This window comes from Argiope bruennichi, chromosome 6 (genome assembly GCF_947563725.1).
Source record: "Argiope bruennichi chromosome 6, qqArgBrue1.1, whole genome shotgun sequence".
Taxonomy (NCBI): Eukaryota; Metazoa; Arthropoda; class Arachnida; order Araneae; family Araneidae; genus Argiope; species Argiope bruennichi.
This window is the reverse complement of record NC_079156.1, coordinates 10,287,633-10,313,554: the sequence shown is the minus strand read 5'-3', so window position 1 is coordinate 10,313,554 and position 25,922 is coordinate 10,287,633. Positions and strand designations below refer to the sequence as shown.

The following is a 25,922-nucleotide window of genomic DNA, read 5'->3' as shown; positions in this document are numbered from 1 at the left end:
TCTGTCTGAAATCTACACATTTAGTGCAAAAATCATATTCCAAATTTGAGCCATCTAGTTCAAAGCGCTTTTGAGTTATCTTCGTCACAGCCAAACAGGCGGACATTTTCCAAATATGTGGTTTTCAAAATCATGGAGGTCTTGAACGTAGAGATGCATTCAAATCTCCAATTCGAATTTTTTGAGAATACTTTATATTTTATGTACGATACATTAAAAATGTAACCTAATATTCGGTATGTCACCGAATTATTCAATGTATCTCGACGTAAATCGAAGAATATTAGCTTTCAGAATAACAACATCACTCTACAAAAACGTTTGGTCGCACTTTAATTTTCAAACGCATCATAAAATACGTTTCCTCATTTCTCATTTAACAGCGCACACTGCAATTATGCCAGTGTTCCTATTACCCTTCATCGTATGCATCCACTTGAAAGTATTCCAGTGAAAACTACAAAGCATTCCGCGCCATTTAACTGCCATTAGCCATCTAATTATTATCCAACGATTAGGACATCTCTCATTATGAAATCTTTCTCTCGGATTTAATTAGTCGCCCTAATGCATCACTATCATTTCCAGAGGCCCATTTAGAAGACATTATAGGGCGAACAATCTTAGTCGAAGAATCATGATAAGAAAGTCCAGCAAAACTCCTGGTACCACTTTGATTTAATGTCAGATTTTTCAAGACTCGTTATATTTTTTTAAAGACATTCATTAAGGAAATGAAAAAAGGTTTTAAAAGTTCGGTAGAAAACGACCCATTCATTTTCGTTCAGGAGTGATTTAGAGTAGTTTTTCGACAATATTTCCTCTCCTTATTCTTGGTAAATTCAGGAATGTAAATATGATGTAAAATCGTTTTTTTATTAAATTAATTTTTTTTTTTTTTACTTCTTTTGACTTGTTTCAAATTTGTAAAGATCGTATTTTGTAAATGATTTTTCGCACACTGGCGAATTCTTGCTGGTAATACATTACTTTAATACTACAGAACTTATTTATCAGTTAATTGAGTTAATTACCTGCATTTTCCCGGTTTTTTAGACGACTTTTAAATTTTCCGTGTTTTCCCTGTTTTTTCAGGTGGTGTAGCAACCCTGATTATATTATATACACCATGTTATATATTACTAAGTTAATAATATATATATTATTACTAAGTTAATAATATATATATTAATACTAAGTTAATAATATATATATTAATACTAAGTTAATAATATAGATACTTAAAAAATTCTCAGAAACCCTTTTTTTAATTTATTTTTCTGAAAAATATGAGTCGTGCTTATTTTATTTCTTACAGACATGTATTGCAAATTAGTTGCAGTAAGAATTGATTTATTTTAACTTATTTTCAACGTGATGGTAACACATTGATGAAAACCGATTTTTTTTTCATGCATGCGTAACGTGACCGTGTATGTCAAAATTTACTTTTAAAAATGATTAAAAGTAGAAACTTAATTTATATATTTTAAAAAAATACCATTGAAAAGATAATTTTGTGGACTTAAAAACGATGTAGAAACCATTTTTGTACTGAAATATTTTCAAAGGTTATAGCAAAAAAAAAAAAAAAAAAAAAAAAGGTTTATTTTTAATTATTTAACATTCTAATTCATTTACACGGCATATTTCTATCTATTTCAAAACCCACAGTGCACAATCCCCCTCTCCAAAGTATAAATGGGCTCTAGGTAAAACAGTCTAGTCTGTAGAGTGCCAACAGACATACACACGCACGCACAAGCATATCGTTATTATAAGTAAAGATAAAATATTTAATTCTATTAAAGGGGAAAATAAAGAAACTTTAGCAAAAATTTTAAAAATACGTTTCTCCTTTCAAATAATTATTTTAAAAGTTGAAAAATTCGAAGAAAGCATTCCACTTTATCATGGCTATTTCTCCGGTTGTTTACTTTTAAACAATGACTAGATCTACAAAAATAGGGTCCGGCTATGAAACGCCCACCCCCGACACATCTATTTTATTAAAATTTCAATGGTCGAAGGTGAAATGAAGTCACTGATGAAAATAATGGGTGACAGAAAACATAAGAATGGCACGACCCACGTGCGACGAAGAGAGTTATGCGGAAGTTCTCGGATCGGAAAACGTCAGCATCATTTCCTAGTTAAAATAAAAAGCATTGTCAGCAGGCAATAATCTGGTCGCAATGACTGCTATTCACGGAAACGGTTCGACAATTGTTAGTGAAGTCACGTTTCTAACACGTCACGCTTAATAGTTTAATGTCATCCGGCAGAAACACTTAAAACTGGTTAAGAAACAATAAATGTGAAAACTAGTTGTGAAAACATGGGTATTTCTAAGCGATGATAATGTATGCTCCTGAAGTTCCAGGGCCCACACATTTTTGAACGCTATAGAAGCATGCTTAGCAAGCAATAGGATGCATATGTGCACATTTTTCATTTGCATTCGGTATTATATTTACATAAAGTTTTCTTAAATATTACTATACATTTTATACATGAATTTATTATATAAGATTTTTTGCATTTTAACTTATTTAGTTCACAGACTTGAATAATGCTTTGGTGAAGCATATTTCCCTTGTGCAATAGTATTCGGCACGATTTGCAGCAGTATCTTATTTTAAGACATTAAGGACGGCTCACGAATTTTCTCGTGTTTCGCGTTCCATCTGTTACGGACCGCTCACGAGTTTTCTCGTGTTGCGCGTCCCGTCTGTTGTCGCTAGATAAATAACCAAGTTATGATGATTTTAGAAAGTACAAGTTGGCCCAAAAACGTGCTGTCCCAAGTGTATGTCTTACAGATTTCTTTGCGGTCCTTAGTGTGTTAAATATTTGCCTCTGATTGATTATGCATCGATTCAACCGAGAAAACGTGAAAACGAGATATCTCGTGTCCCGGTCGCAATGTTCGGCTTGCTAAAAACGAGAAATCTCGTGGCCCGTACACAATGTGTTAATAGATATGTTTCAAAACAATCTCCGAGTCCTTCCAATATAACAACCATAACACAATTATTTTAAAAGCATTACAAAAATACTACAAACTTCTAAACAATACTGACAATTATTGATGATTTCATAAATAAAAGCAAAAGTAATTATTTTAAAAAAGAAATATGGATTAACATTGCTAATAAAGTCCCTCAAATCTGTGAAGATTTTAGCTACATTTAATCAGTTATTTTGCTAAAGTTTATTAATCTTATTAATAAAAAATTATCACAGATAGAAAGGAAAAAGAAATAAAAATTCTGTAGCATGGTGAATGAATAACTACACAAGTGCTATAATGAAATTATTAAGTACACAGAGAAAAAAATTTAGGACAGCATTTATACTGCTTTTACTGCCTTTTTTTTTTTTTTTTTTTTTTTTTTTAAGGCTTATACAATAGAATGAAACAATTTCAATGTTAAAGTGAAATTAACTATTTGATTATCGCGCTCGCACAACAGACGTGTATCATATTATAGTATTTTTCAAACTAATTAGTCGAATAAAATTACTCATGAATATTATATTTCGACATAAAAATTATATGCACTGCACGAACAACTCAAGTATTAAATAGATTCCCAATTAAATTATCAAGACAACGTATTCCCAAAACAGAAGGCATCATTTTATCGAACAATAGGAGAAAAAAAAATTAAGGAGAAACTGAATATATATATGAAAAGTCTACCTGATGATACCGTGTGAAAAGAGTAACAACAAAAACAATGTCCCTCAGTCGGGCTGGTACGGCGTCTGTTGGGTGTGTGGGTGGAATATTAGAAGAGCCATCCATTACCAAACATGCAATAAGTGGGCGTTGCGAACTATGCGCGATTCGAGATTATTTAGTTGCCCTGTTGCAATGCGTATTTACTTAGTGGAAACGATCAAGATGAGTCCTTTGCCATTTTTCGCCGCAAAAGACGGACAAAATATGTGTGTTTCATACAATTGTAAAGTATGGAAAATCTACAAGCAGCTGTAGGTTTTTATTTTGTCAGAAATAAAGGAAATAATCGGTATCGTTCCGAATAAATTTGCATTGGCCGCAATTCTATTTCACAAGCACCCACTCGATGATAGAATTCCTTCGTTGATATGGATGCCTGCAAAATAGGGTCCCTCTCCATCGGTCGCAATGACTTCTTTGTAGAACTGTATTTATTCCCTTTTTAATAACGTTAAAGAGGGAAGTAAAGATTTTGCAATCCCATGAACTGTTGGAATAAAACCACTGCTCTCATTTCCGAAATAACTTAAGACAGACAGAGCATCTTTTTCTACATCAAAATCCCCGTTTAAAAAGAGCATCTAAAATTTCATTCTATCTTTAAAATATCAAAGTCTTTAACTGTTTTGCTTCTTTAAAAAAATCCAATTAGATGGCATTTTCCGTGTGCTGTCTAACAAATTCGATTTAGAATCCAGAAAATACCTGAGAGCAGTTGTCATTAAAGGTTGTTGAAATTTGTAATTTTAGTATCGAATGATAGCATCCTTAAATGTGATCACTTCAATTTATAATTTTGAGAAACAATAATTAAATGATGCAAAGGCACGACGGTTAAGGGGACCTAATATAACATTTTTAACACATAAATTCCTTTTGCAGTTTAGGTTAAAACGCGAAATCTTAGAAATCTCACTAGCCAGTCGAATTCAATGCCGGCAGAATCTCCGAGCAACGATTTACAACGGAGGGGATATTGGAGACCGAAGACAGCCATCTCCGGCTTTATCTGATCGCATGGGTTGGGGCCGGATATACTTCAGCGCAGTGGACAATTTCCATCAATTGGAGCTGTCACATCAATCGTTTGACTCTGCTGATACGAAGGGTGACGCCATCCATTCAGGCGGTGGGGAAACACTTCTCGATCATATCCGAGATTTACCAGAAATGGGAAAAGTTTGAGGGGCTTGGAGATGTAAGTAGCAAGATGGATGATTGTTCTAGCTCAAGAAATATCTACTTTAACCATTTGTATAACTAGACATTCTAAATTACAGTATGCGGGGAAAATACATAATGTCAAAGTAATAATATCCACTCCATCTCAAGTAAGCGCATTTGTATATAATCGATGAATATGAGAGAATAAAATTTTATATGACAGTGATCGATATTATATGTAATAAAACTTCATATTAAAACGAGATTTACTTAAATTCATGCAGCATTTTTTTTTAAAAATTAACATGCTACAGGCGTAAAAATATATATTACATATATTACCAACCACTTTTTCATTTGTTATTTTGAATTGCTTAATTTATTTTAAATTGAAATATGTATCCATAGTTGATACGTCACCTAATTCTGCTGATAATAGATTACTATTCTTAAGAATGCTGATGCCCATTTTTCATTTCACCCCTATTTTGGACTTCTGGCGCATGCGCAAAAAAGAGGAAAGTTTCCATATCAGAGAACAGAGAGCTAATAATAAAGAGATTAAAAAAATGTGTCTGTGCGTGTGTTGGCGCTCGACAGGCAGACTGTCTGACCTAGAACTATCAAATTCGGTACAAGTATATTTTTGTGGGCGGAAATATTAAACCTAGAGATCTCTTTTGCGTTTTGCGATGCAATTATTTTCATGATTTCAGCAACAATGCCATGAAAATCACTTTCTGATAAATGCTTTAATCAATTTGTCTCTTCTTTTTTATGCATGCATAAATGTTTCATCGCGCTCTTCTAAAAATGGGAACTAATTACAAGAAAGGCATAACACTACAGCTAGAAACTTTAGAAAACATAACACTTTCTCATTTGGTGACAAATCATTAAGCTGGCACCAAATGTTCACTTCAATATAAAGGGATGTAGCATTATGCTATTAATAACAGCTAGTATTAATTTGAAACATGTAAATAACATTTCAATACAAAATTCAAAGGGCACATTACCTAAAAATGGATCAAAATATTAATTTTTATTTATCTTATTGCACTTAATTTTCAACTCATTATTTTATTTTTACCTTACTTTACTTTCATTATTCAGTTTATATTTCAGAAATTATTTAAATTTTTATATATAACAAATGAAAGACATACGCAAATAAAAAAATTCAAAGCATCTTTTTTTTTTTTCATATTAAATTTCTTACAGCTATGTATCATTATTACAATATATTCGAACCATGTTTTAAAAACACTAATGTATCTGCAAATCCATGTGCAATTGTATGCGATATATATATTTTATAAAAATTACAAATACAATTTGTAATTATTATAAAAAGGCTAAAATATTCATATATGAACAAGATTATAGAAAATTTTGATAAGTCTTTCAAATATTTAAATGTCAACTTAAGGGTAATTCAAAGTTGTTGTTGTTTTATTTTTTTTCAATACGATTTTATTTGAATGGCAAATACAACATTATCTAAATACGCTTAACAATGCTTAAAACATAAAAATAAATAAAGCGTTTGGAATGCAATGTGTCCCCTTAAACAAATATTTAGAAAATCTCACAGCAATTTTCTACTTTCAAACTTATTTCAAAAGCTGAACAAGTCCTTGTAAAATTTAAATCGGTTCAAAGGAGAGGTTTCGAATTCCTCAGCAGCAAAGAAACCAAACTGTGTACTACTTTTGCCACGCAAAGAAAAACGGCAAGGGATGAGTAAATTCAATCCTTTAGTTCCCAAGAAAGGAAATTTTGGAAATGAAAAGAATGAAAATGCGAGAAGAGAGAGAAGAAACCCTAGAAATTTCATTCCGTTTTCCATTTGGTATAGAAGAACCCATTTATGCGGCTTCCTGTGGAAAAGAAACTGACGTTTTTATTTTTGTGCGGTAATTCGACCGGCAGCGAAGGAGATGGGGAAAAAAGTCTGCCCGTAATACCTTTAAATCTCAAGAAGAGAACTGCACAAATAAACATGCACTCTTCCCAAAAATTCTTCCGTGGATCGAAGAGGCAAAAACGAAACGATTTACTCAACTTTTATCTTAAATCTATTGTTAACTTCCTGGAAAGTCTAAGGAAAGAGGAATCCTGGGATGCTTTATTTTATAATTTTTTCTTCAATGTTCTAATCTTGCATTTTCTATTTGTTTCTTTCTTTTAAAGGTCCAATGATGAATAGAAGATGTGAAGATGTTTGACAGGTGAAATCCTTCACGATGCCATTGATTTGAAAATATGCAAACTTTTATGATAATTTATTCTTTATAGGAATCTGGAAACAAATGAACTTGAATTTATTAATTTTTTATTTACTTTGTTACCTTACTTTGTTTGAAAATTACCAATTATGGATTTCTAAGAGCAATTTATTCACATAGAAATGTTTTTTTTTTTTTTTTTTTTCAGGCTGAACCTTTCATATAAAACGTATCCCAACTTTTTACAAAGCTTATTTTATTATCATTACTACTTTTTATCAGAGTCTGAAAAAGAATGAAGCTAAGTTTGGCAATTTATCTTCTACAGCATGTGGTGAATAGCTTATAAACCAGTTAACAACTACGATACCCGAACAATTGATTTTGTATCATGGTCATGTTTTATTGGACTGCGAACCACAAGGTCCCAGGTTCTATCCTCCGCACATACCAATTCGCCACATTGTTGACCTTCGTATAGCTGTTGTGGCGCTATCTATCAGCAACCAAAGTCGTCAGACTCACTTGACGCAGCAACCCACACACGCTCGCCGTAACGCTTGGCGTTACTCAAATGGGTACAGGCGCATTAGAATCAACAGCTATTACATCATCACTCAACGGTCATATCGTTCGTCTCACCTCCGACTCACTGGAGGGAGAGTTTGTAGTGAATAGCTTATAAGCCAATTAACAACTACGCTGCAAGAGCAATTGCTTTTGTGTCATGGTCATGTTACTGGACTGCGAACCACAAGGTCCCAGGTTCTATCCCCGCTCAATTCAATCCGCTACAAGCGTAAGGATAAGTTTGAATTTAAATCTAATAATCTTTTATCAACACTTTATTGTTGATGATGTGTCCACGAAAAATCAATGTCCGTGAATTTCAATAGCAATTTATTCCAACCGATTGCTTTAGATGGATCCACATTAGATGATTTAAAATGGATAACAGCGGGATGTAATTTCTAAGGAATCAGTCACACGATCATATAATTATTAAGATGATGATGTATTTGGAACATAAAACCTAAAACAAAAAGTTCATTTTTATAAAAGAAGGAGAGAAAATAAACAATTTTATTCCGTTTGGAGAGGTGGATCGTGGAAACAATTAAGAATGTTGATATATTTAAGTCATGTGACTTCCGTTTTTGTATCAATGTTTCCAATATATAATTGGAATAAATATTAAAACCATTCAAAGGGTCTCGGCTTCAGAACGGAGGCTTGACGGATTTGGTTCTAAATATGATACGTATCTGCATTGCGTTAAATATGTATAACAAATTTTATCCAGTTAGCTCTTTTTGTTTTGTAGTCATCCTATTCATACATATTCGGACTGCAGTGGCCTAGTGTTAAGGTATCGGCTTCGTAACCGGCGGGTTTGAGATTCGAGACCCGATTCCACCGAGGAACCAACGTGTAAGTGGGTCCGGTGCACGTTAAAACATCAGGGTCAAACGCGAGAGAGGAGGTCAGCTCATATGTCGTTCTCGTCATCTGACCGCGGTTAAAAATTTTGAGGTCAGTCCCAAAATAGCCCTAGGGTTGCTTTAAAGCGGGACGTTAATATAACTAAACTTAAAAACTTCAATAGCTATCTCCGTGATATGTATTTTAATACAACCGTATTGATTCGTCTCTGAAAATTCTTTCGCTAAGCAATGATCAACGAAAAAGGGTGGGGAAAAAGAAACGAGTTATTTAACTTTCACTTTAAGTCTATTTTTAACTTCCTTGGAATTCTTGAGATCTGATCAGGGCGTTCCCTGTTTCTTTCTAACTTTCTAAGGTCTTTTCGCTTCGATGATATATGGATGAAATGATGATATTTGACAGCCGAAATCCTTTGCGATGCCATCGTCTAGAGATTTTCCCACTTTTTCGAGACGCACACATTTTAGAAAAGAATGGAACTGTTTTTGATATTTTATCTCTGAGAACTGGAATTAAAAGAAGTTTGCTTTCGTGTTTTAAAAATATATTTTTGATTGGGTACCACTCTTTGAACCAGCAGATTATTAACACCACCTTCTTTATTAAATATAATAATTAAATGTAAAAGTTTGTCTAGTATTAACATCAACATTATTCAATGAATTAAAATACAACAAGTAGGCAAAATCCTATGAGAAAAAAGTTCTAAATATAAAAATTCAAAATATTACCTTTATATTGAGTTGAAAAAAAATCCTTTCGTGTTTTTTTTTTTTTTTTTTTTTTTTTCGTTTTGTTTCTTTAATAGATGGCAGTAGTGCAGTTTCTGAAATATTTGACACATTTGCAATAGTAGTAGTTGTTACTTCATTAATAGCTGACAGTTTAATCCGTCGGGGCCAAACGTTCTTCCGCTGGTGTGGTGTGAAAGTTTGGAGAGGGAGGATGCCAGCTCAAGTGTCGTCCTCGCCATCTGACAGCGGTTCAAAATGACGAGGTCCGTCCAAAAATAGCCTTAATGTTGCTTTAAAAAGGGACGTTAATATCACTAAACTAAACCAGATTGATGATGACAAAATAAAGACATTGATCCAATCACGCCCACGTTACACGACACGAGAGATAGCAGAGCCATTGATGATCAATACAAAAGTGTTCTTGTCTACCTAAAGAAACTTGGATACGTAAGAGTGATCTAGCCGGCGTCCTGGCATAGGGGTAGCGCTTCTTCTCCATGACCTGAGCATCCTGAGTTCGAGTCCCGGTTTTGGCCTGGTTGTTCTTCCGTTGTTCTATATGTGAGATGTGTGAATATTCCCTGCTGTAAAAAAGGGTTGTGCAAACGAATGAGTGATGTGTGAGTAGCAAAGTCGTACTCTTGGCCCTAGTTGGCGCTACTGTAAAAACAAGAGACGCTCCCCCATCGGTTTAAAATCGCTATCTTCGTAACAGCGTTCTTGTCCATGGCAAAATAAGAAACAACACAAACAGAAAGATCTGTATTTGACTACACATGAACTCGGAAGTTAATTTGCCGGCAAGAATTAACATCTGCGATATGCTCATGGAAGCTGAAGAGAACGAAATTTTTTTTCAAAAGAATGATAATTGATGGTGAGAAGTGGACTGTTTAAAACACTGTGGTGCGAAAAGGTTTTGGTCCTGAGGTGATGATTCGCCGTCAACTATTTCAAAAAGCAGAACTTCATTAGATGAAGGTTATGCTCTCAGTTAGGTGGGATCGAAAGGCTGTGGCATGTTTTGAGGTTGAGTTTTGAGCAATCAGTTCGGATCTGTACAGTGACTATGAACGAAGCTGTCATTCAGAAATGTTGGGAGTTCGTCAATCGTAAATGAGAAATGTTCCATCACGACAACGCGAGACCACACACATTTTTGGCGACCAGTTAAAAATTATTGGAACTTGGATGGGATGTGCTGCTCGAACCAGCATACTTGCCTGACCTTGCGCCGTCAGACTTCCACACTTCGAAACTCCTTGCTTGGAATAACGTTAAATTCAGACGCGGCTGTAAATCAGTACAAGCACGAATTAGTTTACTTTCATTATATTAACGTCCAGCTTTATAGATCCGTATTTTGAAAGGACCTGGTAATTTTGAAGCACTATCAGATGACAGGACAACACTTGAGCTTACACCCCCCTCTTCAAATATCCGCATCACACCAACGGGAGAACATTTGGCCCCTACAGATTTAGAATGCATCAGGCCCGCTTATATAGCGGTTCTTCAGTGAGACCGGATCTCGAACTTGAATTGAAGGGGGGGGGGCTCCCTCGTTTAAATCTTTGTTTGACGATGAATCGCGAAAAAATTTTCAGGATTCATCATTTCTTCCGATTATTGTTCCTTCAGTTTTCTATTTTAATGTTATAATTGATAATTTCTAGTTTGATTCAGACACATAATTTTGAACACTTACACTAAACGATATATAAGAAGGAGAAAAACACGGATTTCAAATTTCTAGGAATGCGCTATACCACTCAAATCCGAAACAAAAATTCATATCAAAGATTCATTAAATTCCAATCTCTCAAAGTCGGTGATGGACATCTTGATTAATAACGTATGAAGCAATACTCCCCGACTCATTATCAACGCCAAACAGTCCGGAGGGGAAAGAGGGAAGACCTTGCAGACACTAACAGAGAAAAACTCATTATACCGCCCCGATCCCTGAACATCATCCAATAAAAAAAAAGAACCGAAACACTAAAAACATACCCCACCCTCCAGTTCATTCACACATCAATTTGCCCCTCGTACGTCCACCAAACAAAACAAAAAAAGCTCCATGAAGGATTTTTCCCCCACTACAGCCAGAACGAATGACAGCAAAATTTATATGCACCCCACTTAGCTTAAGAGTCGAATCCCTTGAAATATAAGATACCGGAATAGGAGAATCGCTCGGCAAAGAGATAAAAATGTCCACGTGATGAGTCAGATGCAGGAGGTTATGCCACTGTTGTTTCTTTTCTTTAGAAACTGCTTTTAGAGGAATTTCAGAACTCTGACGCAATCCATCCCCCCGGTTGCGGCTTGAGGTGGAAAATCTCGATTTCAGTCGTGAGGTACAAAAAAATAATAATGAGGTGCAGCAGAGGTTTTGTTGGGAAGAGAGTGACGTCTGGCTATCTGATTGCGCAGTGGATCGATCACGTTTCATGACTTAGTGGGTAGGGTTAACAAGCAGAGTGCATTAGTCATGTTTGGTCAGGTCAAATAATGACAAGAGCATGGGGAGTTTCCTTTCAGATCTTTTTAACTTATTGTGAGGTTTATAGACTAATAAGCAATTAAAAATAAAATCGCTTGGAAAAGATATCAGATGTATCAATCATTTCCAAGATAACGAAAATACTTATCTGAAGTGCGTTGTCTTAATTCCCTAGAATTTTACGAATCATATTTGTGGATTAATCCATATTTCGGTGCGTTAATTTTTCTTCGCCACAATTTTGCTTGCTCGGAAATAACACTCGTTGCTGAAGACAAACAATGAGTTCCTGTCTCATTCTGAAAAGCAATCGAATGGCGTTTCAGTGAAGGCGGTTTTTCGTCGAATGCTACAATTCACTCACTATTGTGCGGTTTTCAAATTGTTATATTGATGCGATCGCGCGCCTCGGTCTACGACTTGTTGTCTCGGCTTGAAAAGGAGATCTGGCTTCGTCTCGGTTTGGTTCTGACTTTTAAATATCATTAAAAGAAAATGAAATAAGTAAAACTTGATACTTTTAAAATTCTTCAAAGAATAGGATATAGTATAATAATATAAGATAAAAACAGTAAAAAGCTTTATACAAAAGTTTAAATTAACTAAAAATCAGATTATATATATATATTCGCCTAATAAATCATTTACAACGACCAGACAGTACAACGGGCAAATGGTGAACAAAAGGTAATTTTCAACATTTTATTTAAATTTTGTTTGGAAATGTGCGTTTTCCAGAAAGTAATTAAATCGCAGAAACCACCCCAGTTTCTAAAGAATTCATCGTTTTCGTATTCAATTACTTTATGCCAGTGGTTCTTAACCTTTTTAAGCCGCGACCCAAATTTGAGAAATATTTGAGAAAAAGTCATAATTTTTTCATTGCTTTATTTTAGATCGTATTTTTAAAAACTCTTCAATCCTACGATGATAATTTTTTTTAACTTACAAATTTTTTATTTATTTTTTTAATAATAAAGATAAACAAAAGTACTTTTCGATCCACGGAAAATTTAATTAATAATCAAGTGTTTTTAATAATTTTTATTGACCAAATTAAAATATATTTATAACTTTTTGAAAATAATTGACATTTTAACTTATTCCTAAAAAAAAAAAGAAATATCAAAACATATGTTAAGTCTTTTAAATTTTAAATGCAAGTCATACAGTTTTAATGAGAACCTTGTGCTTGAATACATTTTGAAAGATCTTCAAACCTCGGTTGAATGCTTGTCAAGGAGCACCTTATATCTATTTCAGGATTTAACTTGTTCCGGTAATTGTTTTTGATTACACACAGAGCCGAAAAACCAGCCTCACACATATATGTTGTTGAAAAGAGCAATAATACTTTTAGGGCTTCTTTAACAATTATTGGCTTTTCGGTTTTTAATTTTAACCAGAAAGCAAATCAAGATTCAGTGTTTTTGTAGAAATTGTATCGAAGTGCTTGGTCACTTTGTATTTCTATTAATTGTTCTTGAAAGTGATAAATATTAACAAATTCCTCATGCAAATCACTTACATCAAAATGAAATGGCATTCGAACCCAATTATATTTGAAAACATTGTCTGCAGGGAAATATCGATCAAAGTCTGCTATTAGTTTTTCTAAATGATTAATAATAATTTTCTGTATTTCAAAATCTGTCATATCAATATTATTGTCTTCAACAAGTAAATTAAGATATTTGGCGCGCTTCTCTTGTACGCCTTCGCCAGCTTTGCTCCCTTTAGTTCTCACCGTTATTATCATCACACGTACTTTTTTTGCTCTCGCTTTTTAATCAGTTGATATTTTTTGATCTTGTTAATCACATTCATTTTCGATTGTTGATATTTATTCAAGTCGTCATTTCTAAAATGTCTGAAATTTGGTGTATTACTAACTTTTTTGGTTCGACTCAGCGCGACCCAAGAACTATGCTTCGCGACCCAATTTTGGGTCGTGACCCATAGGCAGGGGTGTTTGTGGGACCCCAAAAAATCCCCTGAAACTTTTACGGACTTACTACCGACATTTTGGAGTTTCGAGAAGGGGGGGAGAAATGAAAAATTACGATTATGAAGTATTGAATGACCTAATTATAAAAGTTCAATTAATTACTTTTTTTTGCAAAATTAATAACCATTAATTTTTCAAAATTAAGACCTTTGAACCCAGGTCACGTGATCGCACATCTGGTCGAACGAAGTCTCTCCCTTTTTTTTCTACCGCGCCTACTTGCCGAAAAGAATCCAGAAGAGAATGTCCGAGAACCGGGAGAATGAGTCATAACTCGCAATAAGGAAAGAACAAAAAAGAAGTTTTTTCCCCCTTTTCACGCATTATCACTGCCTTTGGAGAAAGAAAAGAAAAGTTTTCACCACACACACTGACCTTGCGTTTTCTGCTTTCAAAGCAAACAAAATTACCCAGATCAAAATAAATAATTCATTATTATTCCTACTTCCTTTTGAACGACGATCCCCGGAATTTCCGGGTATCAAAGTTCAAAATCCCCGGAATTCCGGGGTTTCCCCGGAGCACAAACACCCCTGCATAGGTTAAGAACCGCTGCTTTATGCAATACTACTAAAAAGAAAATTTCCTAATCCGCAATTTAATGAAAGATAAGATTTGCAGCTTTTGTTTAACTGTCAGCAGTACAATTTCAGATTACCAAAATTTTCAGACGTTTCCTTTATTATGAATCTAGCAAATGGTTTCAAGTCAATGGAAACAGCTGAGAAAATCCAAAATATGAGAGCAGTGACTTCAAGATAATAAATCTCATTTTTACTGCACTTGAAAACTAAGTTTTATTTTTAAAAAGGCATTTTATTCGATAGTACTTTAAAAAACAATTGATACTTAAATCTGGAAGAACAACACTGCGATTCTACGACATTTGAAATTCAAAAAAGGGGGAAAGGAAGGGTTGATAAGAGTTAAAATCTCTTTAGAATAAATCTTATTTTATTTTTTATTTTTTTCCAAAAAATTTCAACCACTCAAACACACAAAGCATTTTCTCCCTTATGTGCTACTTACAAAGCCTCAATTCCTTTCGCAGCTCTCATACTCCAAGCAAACGATAATTTCCACCACTTCACGCATGGCCCCCACAAAATTACAGAACGAAACAAAACAATGAAGGGAGGGCGCAGAAGGGGGGAGGAAAGGACGATTTATTGTTCTTTCGCTGCTGGCTATTATCTCGACCACTTGTAGAAGTAAGAGCGACCTCGATCATCTTTTTAACCTCCCCGTTGCCATAGCAACCGAATCTAGAAATCGCTCTCGCCGGCCATGTATTATGCATTATTTAAATTGGACCCAGTTGCAGAAGATGATGAAAACTACCACTCCCACCCCCCATTCCTTTTCCAGAAACTGAAATAAATTACCTAAGAGGCGGTTAAGATAAAGCGAATTTCGGATTTCGTTTTGGTGACCTGAAGCGGTGAAGTTATTCTCATTTGTAACGAAATAGCGTTGAAAAGGAACAGCACTGAATCACAGAATTACTAGTGTAAACCCCCCCCCCCCTGATTCTCAGACCTACCCTTTCTCTTCACCACCCCTAGTCGGAATTCGGGATCGCTAGAACAGAACTGGAAAATACCGTAACACCATCACTCATTGTAGCGGTTCCCGAGGAATTTAATAGATAGCCAGGTTTCATCTCTACAAAGGGAAAGGAATTTTCTTCCCTTTTTACGCCAGATGAAAAATATTCGGCGATTAAATTAAAAGGGCGAAGTGTCCAAAGCACAATTTATAATAGAAAAAAAATCGCTACAAAGCAAAACAATTATTGTTGTTTTTAAATGGAACTAGAAAGACAATAAATACAGGTTTTTATCGACTAATATATTGTTAATACGAAGAAAACAAATATCATATTTACCAACTGGTATCGGAAAACCAAATTATATTACAAAGTAGAAGTACTGGTGGTAAAAACAAGTAATATTACATAGTGGAATTACTGGTAATAAAAACAAGTAATATTATAAAGGCAAATTAAGTACAATAATATTACGAATTCACCAAAATATGCATAATTTAAAAAAGAAAGAAAAGAAAAAGAAACAGTGCTACTAAACTCTCAGACATTCAACTCCCAACCCCATCTCTAAATTGTGATTTAGATTTTTGTTCAGTGCCTGAAACGGAATACTCAGCGAGGTGTAGAGGAGACTGTTTAACCATGTGAATATATTTACAATACTTCTATGTATGCAACAACGAATTTCAGAAAACAAGCATTTTGAATAATTACTTTCTCCTTCACGAGTATAGAGAAAGTATTGTAATGTGACAACTGTCTGAGACAAAGATAACTCAAAGACCTTTGAATTAGACTACTGAAATTTGGTATATGGTCTTCATACAACATTCAATCAAATTTTGAGCATAATCTATTCATAAGAAGTTTGAGTAGATCCGGCTGTTCCAATGAAAGTTTACACGATAACTACGAAACGAAGAAAACTGAACGGATAAAATTCAGTACACAGATTTAACAACTATATCGTAGACACCTATTGGTTTTTGTATCACATCCAACAAGGAGTTGAATGTCAGTCGGTGTTTGTTAAAACATAATTTTAGCAGATGTGTGGCCGAAAAGATGGAAGTTTTGGAATTTTAGCTTCCATTTATTTCATCCCAGAAGGCTTAATTTGTACAAGAAATAAACGATGGTAAAAGAAGCGTCAGTCTACATCGTGACACAACAACAAAAGAGAGCGACATTTCTCCTTCAGTGATTTTACTACGAGATTTTGTCAAACATTTCTTTGACACATGTATTTTAGGGATGGGAATCTTGGGTATCTTTAAAAGAAGTAATATTGCAAGCATTAGAGATTTTTAAGCCTTCACTCAGTGCATGACAAAATGCTGAAATCGTCAAATTTCTTGCGGGCGTGTTAAAAAATAATTAAATAAAAAGTGGAAATTGGATCAGGAAATAAGAGAACATTTTAGAATGAGGTTATTAAGGGCTAAACTATGATAAAAATTAGGAAATTAATTAGATTTAGATTAGATTAAGAAAAATCATCACACATATATATAAATATAAAACGTTAATGTAGGTGCCACAGAAATTGCGCTTATTACATATTGTCGAAAAGCAGCAGTCAAATGTAAAGAAACCATCATACGAATTTCAGGTTGTTTCGTTTTTAAAGCTGTATTAAATCCAACGCTTCGTGTAGCTAATTAATGAAGCTGCAAAACATTAGAAATATTCTGGAGAGGGTTCGCCGTATCACCAAAAAAGAACATTAAGTCAGAAGAAAGAAGATATAAAAGAAGTCAAAAAATATCCACCAAAGAAAGTTTAACTGAACGCAAAAACAGACTTAACCATTGCCAGATGGGTGATCGTTATGGCTTGCCTACAGAAATCGCTGTTCATGCCTTCCAAAACAATCATCTTACAAAAATAGTCTTTGTATTACTCAATAAATTATCTTTTTAATGATAGTATTTCCGTACAATTTTCCCCTTTAATTTTAATAATACTTTAAAATCAGTTTAATATACTATATGTAACGATGATTACTACATATAAAATCTTTTATGTAACGAATAATATGGTGGAAGGAACAACTGCGAGCCAAAAGGGATTCGCTTACTTTAAAAATATTAATAGCATCTAACGTTCATCAAATTAGATAGTTGAACTGCATCTGATACGCAATTCAATCAAATTAAAAACGACAAAATTCCTTACCCGTATGTATGAAACGAAATAAAATTGAAGGGCAGTCTCGAATATTGATGCAGCATTTTATAAAGTTAAATAAAATTCAAATGTCCTCCTTTTCCATCTTATTTTTAGCTAAGTAGAAACTACTTTAAATGAACAACTAAAAGTATTTTTTTTTTTTTCCGTTAGCAGACGAAAAAGTTAAAATTAAATTGTGGAAGATATAGCGTCTTTTTAAGTAAACCACGACTCTGGAAGTTGAAGACTCTTATTATGATCGCACAGCAATTGGAAATTCAATTTAATCTAGCAGTTGAAACGGGGAAGAACCGTTACTATGGTAACAAACAATCATAAAGGATTTCTACATTACTTTCGCCATTTCACATGTAAGTTTCCAGTTGAGTGAAAATAATTACGAATCTTAGAAGAAGTAATGATCCTCTTCCAGCAGAACATTTTAACAAACTTTAAAAAGTGACGCTTAAAACTGTTACGTTTCTGAAATATTCTTCCATTAAAATTAAAAATGTTTCCTTCAGAACTATCATCATTTATAACTAAAAAATGATACAAAAAGAAGTTATTTATTTAATTATACACAAAATTCGTGTTTCTGTTGGACTGAAAATATTATGGACTTTGTATTATATAATTTATTACACACAATTAACTAAATACAAAACTAAATGCGTTTTATTAATCTTTTCAGTTACAGGACTTATAAAAAATGGAATACTAAAATAGAGGCTTTACTCCTTTTTTTATATGCTAGTGTCCTGAAACTGCATGTGTTTTCGATAACATCATATTATGTTAATATTTTTAGAAACTAATTATCAGTCAATGGATTAATTTAATTAAATTTTGATTTCAAAACAATGACACTACCTGCAGTTAGTTTTTAAAAATTGATTTCAAGATTTCACAATACTTATAATAAAGAATTATAAATTAAATACTAAAAAGTAGAAAATAAATGAAATAAATTTCATTTATTAACACTTTAAGAACAGTATACTTTTAAAAACTATATTTATTATTAACTTATTCTTGTTACTTACAAATTTAATATAAAAAGATAATTCAAATCGAAAAAGAAAAAATGAGTTGTAATGTTACGTAAAAAAAAAAAATAAACAAGTAACCTATAACCTTGCATTGTAGCCAAAATACAAAGTTCTATAAGCTTTTGGAACAAAGAGTATATTTTAAGTTTAGAATGCATCTAATCAAAGCATCATAATGCATCTCATCCCCTTTTCTCCTATTTTCCAGTTCCATAACAATTTTTCGGAAGTCATTTTATCCTGCTAAAACTGCAATGAAAGCATCTTCCCACAGGAAAAATGTGTCACATATGACTTCGCATCCCTCACTCCCTCCAATTTCCTTCCGTTAGCTTTCCCTCCCCACGATAGCCAATTAAAACAAATGTTTTTTCACAGGATTACGAACCATTAACTTTGGGAGGAGGGGTGGAAGGTGCTGAAGAGAAACACACCCGATGACATAATCCTTGTCGATGATAATTAAGGATGCCATCCGGGAATGTAAATTTTCTGAAGGGGGAAAAAAAGAATTCAAGCAAAGATTTATTAAAAAGTTTTTTAATTTTGGCACTATCTTAATGATAACAACTACGGTTTTCTTTGTTATTTTAAGAGATTTTATGAATCTTTAAATGTTATAATCCGGCAAAAGAAATGATAAATATTTCATGCTTTCATTTAATTAAAAGACAGAAGCTAAGAACACAAAGTGATGAAGTGGAAGTATCTGAGGATTTTGATAAATCATCTGCATCTGCAAAGGTTTCCCATAATAATTTTTCGTGCGGTTCATACAAAGAAGGAGGGGTGCGTACAAAACAATACATTCTTAACAGTAACAAGAAAACAATACATTCTTAAAAAGTAAAATATACATTAAATACAACCCAAGAAATTAGACTAGAAGACTTTTTTAAGAAGATATAAAAATAGTTTTGTAATATATTTTAAAAGTTTAATTTTATTATTTTGCCTACAAAGAATAGTTTTAAGTATATATTTTGCTTCGTATTCAACCGATAAGTTTTTAATAGGTGATTAAAACTTTAATATGTGTTTTCTAAAATAACTATACATTTATATTTAATTTTAATCTTTTATTTATTTATTGATTTTGCAGTAGAATTAATGGAAAGTTATATACAGAATTTTAAAATCTCCGATTCCAAAAATGAAAGCATTAAAATTAATTTTCGAAAATGACTCATTAGTTTTTAATTATTGCATTCAGAATAGATGGTAGCCATTTCCTCTCCTCTAAAAATTTTCATTGCCGCAATAACTTTTGTATTACATCAAATTCCATCAATTTATCTGTTAGACGTATTCTACAAGAATTTATTTTAATAAAAATTACTCCATTTTAAAATTATTACATATTTTAGTAAAAATTATACCATTTTAATAATATTCTATTGGGATTTATTTTAGTGAAAATGACTCACTTTTAACAAAAGTTTTAACAAAAATTGAATGTTTCCGCCAAAAATCAAGATTTGATCCTATTTTCAAATATGACCATTTTTATTTTGCTATTCTAGTTTGACAATATTGATAAAATTCTAAGATTTCTCAACCCGTCTCCAATATTATATATTTGGCATTCCAGATCAGTGATCATCGTGTGACAGACTTTTAGATCATAAGCAGAAAATAAAAAAGATGACTGGTTTCATTTCAATAATAATATGCCATGCATGAATCATCTTCTGTATCATTTTCATCGCTATTCTAGTCCGGAAAGTAATCAATACTTCTGGTTCGTCCCCTTCTGGGGTTTTGACTATTCCGCTCACGTAGTTCCACACCTGCCTCAGTGGCAAAGCGGTCAAGGACTTATTTCCACGCCACTCCAAACGATTCTCGAGCCTCTCTCTATCATGAGAAAGATTAATTTGCCGCTCGCTTTCAGTGAGTGAAAAGAGGAACAACTTCCTGAATCCGGTTATTATCAGAAGAATTTTGCTCGGGTTTCAGTTTGCTAAGATTAAGTGAATGAATGCAAAACATGCTACGTTTCAACACAGATGAAATGCAACAAAACGGTAATTGCATTTACAAAATCACATAGAAAATATAATATATTGAAGACGTAGTGTTTCATAGTGTTTGTGAATTACATCCTTACAAGATTACATGCAAAAGTACAGATTCATACGAGTTCAAACCCTCGTTGGATTTGGCCCAAAATTTGATAGATGTCTACTACTATAAATATTAAATTTTTGTACCGAAATTTATATATTTAACTCTTTTTATTTTGTATTTAACTTGTATCGGAAAAGATAAATTCCTCTGAAAATATCTCGCTCAAAATCTGATGGAAGTTTGGTGTAAATATCGCAAACAAATATAACAAAATATCGCAAATAATTATAACAAATTTCATCCGTTTGGCTCGAAGCATTGTTGAGCTATCTTTCTCACATACAGACATAATGCCAAAAAATGTGTTTTTTTGAACTCGAGAAGGTTTGAGGCGCCAAAATGTCGAGTTCGATTTTATATATATATATATATATATATATATATATATATATATATATATATATATATATATATATATATATATATATATATATATATATATATATATATATATATATATATATATATACTTTTTATACAAAAAAGTAAAAAACAAACAACTCGTTGAATAATAATAAATATACAGATTTACCATTACCGTTGTAGATCTGTAAAATATTTTGGACCCAATTCATCAAATCCCCAATCAAAGGGTTGATTGCCTATCGGTCAGTAAATCAGAGAGTATCTGAACGCGATAACTCGAAAACGTAACGATTTTGATAAATGAAATTTGATATGATATCTTGTCGCCAACACTGCAGATCTAAGTGAAAATCTGAGCTCCATTCAAACAATGAAAAAGAAAAAAAAATTGAAAATCCACATTCATTTATCTACAATATGAAATACAAAATGTGCCATATTGTGTTAGAATACGAGAAAACAGAGAAAAGTATATTGCAATCCGCTCTTATTTTATTTTTTTATATGATTTGTTAATAATTTTTTTAAACTCAAATAAACAGGTAAACAGTTTATGTCATTAACAATTTTTCGGAAAGAATTCGTGACTTTCCCAAGAAGTTGACCTGAGTGCGGCTAGAACTAATGTACTCAAACCAAAATATTATGAGAAAAAGACAGCAGTCACAAGAAGACAAAACTGAAAACAAATGACAAAAAAAGAATTACGAGGGGAAAAAAACCACATTTGTCAAAATAAAGAATTTAGAGCTTTCCTTCAATTTAAAACTTTTTACTCACTTCACTCGATATCAGGCGTTACCACCTTTTTTGGTTGTGTTGTCCACTTATTAAACAAAAAAAAAAGTAAGAAAGAAAATTAAAGCTTAAAATAAAAGAATTAAGATATAGTTTATAAAGCAAATATAGTTATTTTACTTAGTGGACACAATCAAAGAAAACTCAAAATCATGAAATTACAATTCAAAAACCTCAATGAGATTTTTTACTTTGTTCGTCACCAACGAGAGAGTTAATATCTGAAATAAAAACACAACAATTTCAGCTTCAAGTCACTTTACGAATTCAGTTTGTTTCCGTACTTACGTTAAATAAATAAATAAAAATTAAAGTTGAGAAACCACGTTCTCTATTTTAATTTTTCAGATAACTGAACGAGAACCCTATGAAATGACTCAGCACAAATTTCGTCATTGTTGTATATTGTTGCCAAAAAAAAAAATTCCAAAATGGGATCAAAGACGATATTCTAAAAAAAATTTGGAGTCTGGTCATAAATAGTTCAATTAAAGGGTGTTTTTCATTTGATGGTACTTTTATTTTCTTGATGTAGTGTTTTTCAAAAGGAGCACATTTAGATTTGTCTTCAGGACATTAATTAAAGTCAGTTAAATTCTATAAAGCCAGGTATGAATAGTGCTACAATTATCTGGAGTTCAACCACAGTGCTAATGTTCTCGTTTCTTTTTTTTTTTTTTTAGATGTAAATTTACAACTACATAATTTTTTTACTAGATCTTTCCTATTCAAAACTATCAATAAGAAGAAAAAAAATTTTAATGAAAAATCAAAAACGCATCTTTTTTAAAAGTGACTGAAGAAAAAAAGCTTAAAATTCTTCCTACATGTTTATTTTAAGTAATTTATAAGTAACGGAAGAAAGTGGATTTATATTTCTGATTTTTATCCTAGACATAAGGGCTGAGAAAAAACTTCATCAAAAATTTGGCAGTAAGAGAAGAAGCAAAGCACGATTTGAACCTGGAATCGTAACAACTGATAAAAATGTCTTCTTTAGTCACACATATGTTGTAATTACTGTTTCTGCAAGACGCATGAAAGCAATTCACTTCCTCCTTAGCGGCAACAAGCTCAAATGCTCACTACTGTTTCAGTAGTGAATGAAAAGACATCTCCCGGCGTAGCTAAATTCGCTTTTGATTAAACGGGACCTCATTCGAGTCTTTAAATGAAGATGAACGTCCGGCATTTATCAAAGACAATTTGATTAGTTTCGCTTCATTCTGTCGCCGATTGAAAGAAAGGGGAAAAAAACCAAATGAAAATAACAGTAAGAAAATAACAGCTTAAACAATACAATAATTACCAGCAGAAGCCACCGTCCCTCTCTCATGCAATTTTCGCAATTTGGACAAAGCCGTGAATTCTATGAATGTTCCGTTTTCCTTTTCTCATATGCGAAGTATAGAGAACGTATTATCATTGTCTGAAAATTCGAATTCGAGATGTCGAATCTTTAAGTTTTAGATCTCTTTGAGTTCGAAAAATGTCTGTCTATGACAAAAATAACTCAAAAAAAGATTTGAGTTGAATGGATGAAATTTGGCATACGTTCTTTACATCAATTCAGTTACGTCAATTTGTAGATATTTATCAAATTTTAAACAAAATCTATTCAGAGGAAGTTTATCAGTTCAGCTGTTCGAATACAGCTTACATGAAAACTACAGAATGAAGAAAGCTAAACGGTTCTTTAAGAGAACGTTAAAAACGTTCTCTTCACGTTTTTCTGTTCCAAACTTTATTAAAAACCGGCGCAATCCTTTCTGAGACTTAGAAAGAAAATTCTAATCTATACGAACATTCGAACATTTACTAGCAGTCAAATGTAAAACTACAATGATGTGGTAAGTCATTCCAGGGGAAACAATAGGCAGTAAAGGTATGAGAAAAATAAAATAAAATAAAATCCATTATTTATACGTATTTTTCGACATATAAAACCCAATAACAATATACTTTATACTTGAAAAACAACATGAACATAACCAAAATATAAAACAATAATAAACTGTATGAAGCATTTAAACATCTGTGTAAGGAAAGACATTAAACTATAAAATTTCAAAAACAATCATGAGAAGAAAATAAGTAGTTGAAAACAACAGACGGTTACAGAAGATAATAAATTCGAATTAGAAATAAAAAAAATATATAAAGTTAATTGAATAAACAGAAAAAAATTATTTGGGAAGAATGAAATAAATGTAACTGACATTCCACGGGAAAAAAAAAAAAACAATTCCACGAGAAAAACATCACATGTACATTATCTTTGATTTACAAACATTTCAAAAATCATTTTAGCTAGTTAGCAGGAAGCAAAGCATTCACTGCAGTTAATATCTCTAATTGATAACAAGCAATCAATTAATTATTATTGAAATTGTGAAAAAATAATAAGCGAAAAACACAAATTAGTAATGAAATTCGTATATGTAAAACATTTAAAAAATGGCACATTACATAATAATTAAGTTATTTTTCCTAGCGCATATTGAGTATAGGCTGCAGATTAATTACTGTATCTAAAGAACATCATTTCCAACTTTTATTATTTATAGATTCTTATTAATTTACAATTTTAACGTCAGTCTATTTTATCACAGGAAATTAAAAATTGAAACAATCAATCGCAAATTAAACAAAATAATAAATAGAAGGCATAAAGACATATATTTACATTCTAGGGTATTGGATATTCTAAGGTATTGCAAACACTCTAGGATATTTAGAATTATTATCATGAATTTCATCTTATTAAAAATAAATATATAATATTTTGGTTGTAGACAAAAATCAATTATTTTTTTTAAAAAAACGAAAAATTAGCATTATTAATTTAGAAGCTCAAAAAGATATGCATTTTTTTATAAGAAAATCCTATAACGGTTGTCACATCCAAACATTTTATTACAAGGTTTTTAACAATTAAAAATTATATATATGAAGAATTTTGTAGGAAATTTTTATCGAATCACACTCAATATTATAAAAATAAAGAGATATTATATAGATAATAAGATGAAACATTTGTCCATCGGCAACAATTCGTTTCGATATAAACGTGAAAATAAATTAGCGACAAAATCAGCGAACCATTCATTCATCGAAAGTATTGCAAAAGAAATAAAAGTAGTCATAACTTTTACAAGAAAGAAAAGTGCCAAGAAAGATATATGTGTAATTCTAGTTTGGCCATGCGTATCCTCTGCGAGAACTTAAAATGTATTCCACACAAAAATAAATTGCATCTACCACAACGTGCCGGATAGAAAAAGGGCGAGTTTTTCCTGTCCCTTCCCCCCCCCCTTATTCCCCAACGCATCGGCCGCAGTGGCATGCATGTTAAAATTCCATTTGATACGCTACGATAGAAATCAACACAATTTAATGCAGAGGAAAAACGGAAAACTTGAAAATATCGAGTTGCTTAAAATGATCTGCAGCACAGGACCTTCATTGGAAGAAAACTATGACTTATTTGTAATACAGAAAATTAAATACCATTCTATTTTTAAAATTAATTCCATTTTCAAAAATTCGATGTGATTCCACTTTTCCGTATACTTCTATGCATGACTGTTTCGTACTGTAAAAATATTAAATTCTTTTTATTGCGTACGTGAATGTTTTGTTTTTTTTTATCTCCACTCTAAAAAGAAAAGTTTAAAAAATTCTAACAGAACGTAAAGGATTATTAAAAAGAAATATAAATGAATTTCAGTGAAATTGTTGTTCAACCATGAATTCATTTTTGTGCAAGTGACGATTGCTTGCAATACAAAAATTGAAATAACTGTAAATTATATCAATAAATAATTATTACTTTTTCTATAAATTATTTAGTTTTCTCATTCCTTGTGATCCTTTTATAGAATTTAAACTTCAAAAAACATCCGTGAATTTCTTTATATTCCAGTTATTTACAACCAAATTCATCCGGTAACCTCCCTCGTGTATGAGGAAATCTGCGTTTGTTTACTTCGAGAGCAACGAGTTTGATCCC

The 25,922-nt window shown here is 32.3% G+C and overlaps 1 protein-coding gene across 2 annotated transcripts in view; it reads right to left on the bottom strand.

The window, feature by feature from the left end:
* The window catches only part of LOC129972761 (uncharacterized), a 75,240-nt gene that overhangs the window by 30,966 nt on the left and 18,352 nt on the right, over positions 1-25,922 (bottom strand). Inside the window, exon 1 of one of the 2 annotated variants that reach the window (XM_056087013.1) lies at positions 3,707-3,778. The exons of the other annotated variant lie outside the window; for it this stretch is intronic. The gene's annotated coding sequence lies outside the window, so the exon portion shown is untranslated. Of the gene's footprint in view, positions 1-3,706; positions 3,779-25,922 lie in introns of those variants that run through there. 2 annotated transcript variants of the gene reach the window in all.